The sequence below is a fragment of the Somniosus microcephalus genome, chromosome 15, assembly GCF_052327205.1.
Source record: "Somniosus microcephalus isolate GS21.2 chromosome 15, FLI_Smic_1.0, whole genome shotgun sequence".
NCBI classification, from domain to species: Eukaryota; Metazoa; Chordata; class Chondrichthyes; order Squaliformes; family Somniosidae; genus Somniosus; species Somniosus microcephalus.
In genome coordinates, this window is record NC_141001.1 from 47517896 (window position 1) to 47523051 (window position 5156).

At 50.8% G+C, this 5156-nt stretch overlaps 1 pseudogene; it reads right to left on the bottom strand.

Annotated features, from left to right (window-relative positions):
- Positions 1–351: 351 nt before the first annotated feature.
- Positions 352–3325, bottom strand: LOC147106708 (uncharacterized; annotated as a pseudogene).
- Between the last annotated feature and the right edge of the window lie 1831 nt (positions 3326–5156).

Here is a 5156-nt window from a genome sequence, read left to right on the forward strand (position 1 = left end):
TGTGGCCAAGACTAGATCAGCCATGATGTTATTGAATGGCGGAGCAGGCTCGAGGGGCCAAATGGCCTATTCCTGCTCCTATTTCTTATGTTCTTATGTTGCTGAAATGACAGGTGTGTTGCTGCAAGTGGAGAACGCTTGCTTCTCATTTAAAGGCTTCTGCTCACACCACTTGTCCCAGACATAGGGGCTGTACTTGCAGTCCTCCTCATAGTCGAGTATGACAGGGAGATGGACTGGAGGCAGCGAAGAAGAGGACAAGCTGCTCGCAGAGGGAGGAGGGGCAGGAGGGCTCTCAACAGGAGGCCTTACCCACCGAGTGTCTTCAGGGAACTCGTCTCCTACCTGCACCTAAGCCAGGAGTAGTGTATTAGGAGGCTTTGCTTCACCAAAGAGGTGGTCACAGAACTCTGCCACCTCCTGCAACCAGACCTGCAGCTTCAGAGCAGGGCGACGACGGTGCTCCCAGTGGCCCTCAATTTTTCATCACCAGATCCTTTCAGTCTAGAGCAGGAGACATAGCTAACATCTCCCAGTTCGCCGTCCATCGCTGTATCTGGGAGGTCACAACAGGCTTCCCCATGGTGCAGGGCGCCATTGACTGCACATACATGGCTTTGTGGGCACCGCATACCAATCCGGAGATGTTCCGTAATCGCAAAGGCTACCACTCAATTAATGTGCAGCTGTTGTGTGACCATGCCCAACGCATCATGATATTAAATGCATGGTACCCTGGCAGCAGTCATGAAGCGTTCATCCTGTGCCAGTCCACTGTGCCAGCAATCTTTCAGCCACCACGTCAAACCTGAGAGTGGCTGCTCAGAGACAAGGGCTATCTGCTCCACACCTGGCTGATGACTCCCCTTCCACAACCCCACCACTCGAGGCTAGCACTATTATATGCTGCCATCAGGAACATCATCGAGCAGATCATTGGGCTACTGAAGCAATGGTTCCGCTGCCTTGACCGCTCGGGAGGAGCCCTTCAGTACACGCCAGAGCGGGTGTCCCATTTTGTGGTGGTCTGCTTCACAACTTGGTCATCATGAACAGGCAGTCACCACGAGTTCCCGGACCACCTCAGGAGGAAGAGGAGGAGAAGGAGGAAGAAGGGAGGAGACAAGCAGCACAACCCCTTTCCAGATGGGCTGTCTGTGATTGCCTCATCAGAATCTAGTTCCAGTGAATGAAACCCCAGATCCCCGTTGCTCACCACTTTCACATCTTGCCATCCCTCTGTCATGAAACATCACAGTCCTGGACTCAAAGCTGAAATGGGAGCCACCACAAAACACACATTCCAAACATAATTTATAAATTTATCAAATTCAAATCAAAAGAACAAAGTCAACTAATCACCCTTGTGCATTCCCTTAGTGTCTGTCTTTCATGTGTCGTTTCCTACACTAGTGCTCCTACGAAGTGCTCCCCCAAGTGGCTGCAGCATGGCTGGTGGAAGGCTGCTGACTTTCAGTGGGGGAGACTACAGATGGCCTTGCAGGATGGCCTTTGCCGGACGACCTCGAGCAGCTCTGGCCCTAGTAGGCCCGTCTGTGGTTGCGCGACCTCGGCATGGGCAGCAGCAGTCTGGATGACAGGCAGCAGCAAGGGCACTGGTGGAGTGGGAGAGGTGGGAGTAGGAATGCTGTCATCCTGAGAGAGGACAGCAGGTTCTTGCTCCACAGAGCCACTGCCAGCCCCCTGGGCTGGTGCCTCAGCATTCCGAGCCATCTGGGACAGATTGCTGGACTGGCGTAACTCCCTGCAAGCCCCTTTCCACATTCGCAAACCCAGCCACGTTGGCAGCAGTCTGAGCTTGTGTGGCAGCAAGCTGAGACTGCAGGAAAATAGTCTCCTCTTCCACTGCAGCGCTGAGATGTTGTGTTGCTTCCGCCTGTGCTGCAATGGAAGCTGTGAGATTGCCCATCACATCCAGTATCATGTTTGGGTCCACAAGTTCTCTCGTGGAGTTGCCCATCATTTCCATACTGGAAATCATGGGCTCCAAGCTCTGCGCAAAACCCCGTGCAATGTTGGTGCCAGACTCCTCCTTGCTCCTGGACACTGACAAGAGGCTCTCTGGCAGGCTTGCCATTGCACCAAGCATTTGTGTGTGCATGCCCATCACCCTTCTTCTGAAGGTCACCCCATTGAGGTCAACATCTGAGTCCTGTGCAGCAGAATTCGTGCGTAAACTCACCCTTCGGGGAGCTGGAACCTGAGCAACCCTTTGTCCCTGGCCTGGCTGCGGCCCACTCATGCCCAGTGGCTCACCACGTGCAGATCCCGCCTCTATACTACCCTCTAAAGTACACGCAGTGCCATTTTCTGAGCTGGTGTCTGCGAGTGTCAGATCGAGGGATGGTGTCTTTTCTTCTCCTTCACTCTCCTCCTCTACAATGTCGGGGACAGGCTGGGTTGCTGGCAGTTCTTGGGTATCTGAAAGCAGAAATGCACAAGGGTTGGGTTGTGGTAAAGGGAGGGGGAGAAGCAAGATATCCATCAGCAGCTTGTAAGTGAGAAAAGATTATGGGATGAGGCGAAAGTGGGATATGAGAAGGATTAGGTATGAGCAGACCGTCATCATCAACAATGCATTTTACTTCCCCGCTCGCCACGGACGCTGTGACTGCCGCTCCAATTATTATGAGTACTGCTTCCTCCAGCTCTGTGAGGTTCTCAATTCTGTCTTGCCCACCGGCCGTTTGCTGGTGCTCCTGGTGGTTGTGCGCCACCTTGGCCTGCAAGAGAAAGGGAAGTGTATCAGTGAATGTGATGCAATGTGTTTGGTTGATGTGCCTGCCATGGTTGAATAGCTGGCAGTGGTGTACCGTGTAAGATGTGGGTGTGAGTCTTGCAGCAATGGTGTGGGTGTGAGTCTTGCAGCAATGGTAAGTGTGTGAGGGTGAAGTGAAGCTATGATTGTGAGGTATGAGTGATGATTGCTAGAGATTGTTGGTAGGTGAGTGATGGGGGGTGTGGTGCATTGAGCAGTGTGTGAGGCTTGTGGTGCAGATGGTGAGATATGGCATTTGATGATGCATTCACTCACCTTCACCAGTCGTGTGAGGTTATTAAACATTTTGCAGCACTGGATCCAGGTCCTGGGGACAACATTTGTCGCAGTGACGGCTTGAGCAATCTTCTCCCAGATCCTGCTTCTGTTCAGCCTTGAAGGCCTCCTGCCCCCCTGTGGGTAAAGGACCTCACGGCATCTTTAGATCCCTAATACCAAGGCCTCCAGTGCCGCATCAGAAAATCTCCTTGCCCTTTCCCTCAGCTGTTGGGCCACGGCTTTTTTTAAACTGACAATGAGGTGCATCTGCAACAAAGCACCTCTCCTTTAAGTAGTGCAGAGAGCCTTGGCCAAATTTTATTGGCCAATAGACTGCACCCAATATTGAACCCCTGTTGAGCACTAAGCCAATCAGCGGTGCATTTAGTGCTGACATCAGCGCTGCAATCATGTAAATGAGCAGGCAGCAAGAAGTTTGTGTACTGCCTGTACCACTTTGAACGGGTGCAGGCAAATAGCGCTGGGCGATGCCCCGCCCATTTTTGAGCCTTATCCAATTTCTAGGTCCAACTCCTGTCTTCACACTGAGGACATCCTCCATCGTATTGTGTGGCACTACCACCATGCTAATCGAGATAGATTCAGAACAGACCTAGCAGCTCAAAACTGGGCATCCATGAGACGCCATGGGCCATCAGCAGCAGTAGAATTGTATTTCACCACAATCTGTAACCTCATGTACCGGCATATCCCTCATTGCTCCATAAACAGCAAGCCAAATGACTAACCCTGGTTCAATGTGGAGTGTAGAAGAGTATGCCAGGAGCAGCACCAGGAATACCTGAAAATGAGGTGCCAACCTGGTGAAGCTTCAACACAGGATTACATGCATGCTATACAGTGGAAGCAGCATGTTATAGACAGAGCAAAGCGATCCCACAATTAACAGATCAGATCAAAGCTCTGCAGTCCTGCCACATCCAGTCGTGAATGGTGGTGGACAATTAAGCAATTAATGAGAGGATAAGGCTCCATGAACATCCCCAGTATGTGAGTGCAAAAGATTAGATTGAAACGTTCGCAGGCATCCCTGAATTTCTGGGCCTAGTTTTATAATGAAAAGTGTGTTAAATGACAACATGATGGTATTGATTGTTAGTAACAAACTTGAGGATCAGATATATAAAATAAATTTCAGAAGGGGGGCTGGTGGGGGAGGAGATCCTGCCTTATAAACTTCCGTGACTTCTTTTTCAGGGAGTAACATCCCAAGTGGACATTGGAAAGACCTATGAAGTAGAGTGTATTTGGAGGTACATAAAAAGGATGCAACATAAGCTGGGTATCCTAGATAAAACTTGGAAGAGGATAAGGAATTGGCTGAAAGGATGGAAGCAGTCAGAAGGGTTCTAAAGGACCTACATAATGTATACCAGTGGGAAACCTGGGCTGCTAGCGACAAGCAGAGCGGGAGACCAAAGTGGATGGCAACGAAAAGAGCAATAGTCTTTCTCACATTGTGAAAGTCTGCAGAAAAAACTGGTATTAAGACAACTCAGTAAGCTTACAGTACATTGACAGAGGAAGACCTGGGCAGACAGCAAAGAAGCGACTGGAAGGGCACCAGGGGGCATGGTGCCCTATACTTATGGGGGAATGGAATGGTATGATTGGTCTGCACTGTGCAGGGTAACACACACCTTTTTTTTCTCTCCCAGCTGCCAAATCTCTCAGTGAGCAGTAAGAGAGCGAGGCTCAGAATCAGCATTAGGTGCATGGGCTCGGTATGTGGGTCTGAGTGAAAGCCTCGGGTTCAATATCAGACAGCTGAGACACTGGGGCTTGGGGCTCAGTCACGTAACCCAGACACCGTGTGAGCCAAGGGGGGGATGGGGGAGATTCATTAAAGAGGTGCAGGAGAAGGCTTCAGCCCTGAGAACTAAACACTTTGGGCTAAAAATTTGACGTCTTACTGCTGGCCGTTAAGGCCCATTTTGGGGAAAACGATGGCGGCCACCGCAGTTTTGCCCGCTGCCGCCATTTTCAGCAGGTTGGCAGCACTGCCCTTGCCTGCGCTCACTGAAAGTATTGTAATTAGTCATGGCGTGATGTCAATCGGCGTGCAAGTTGATGCCCG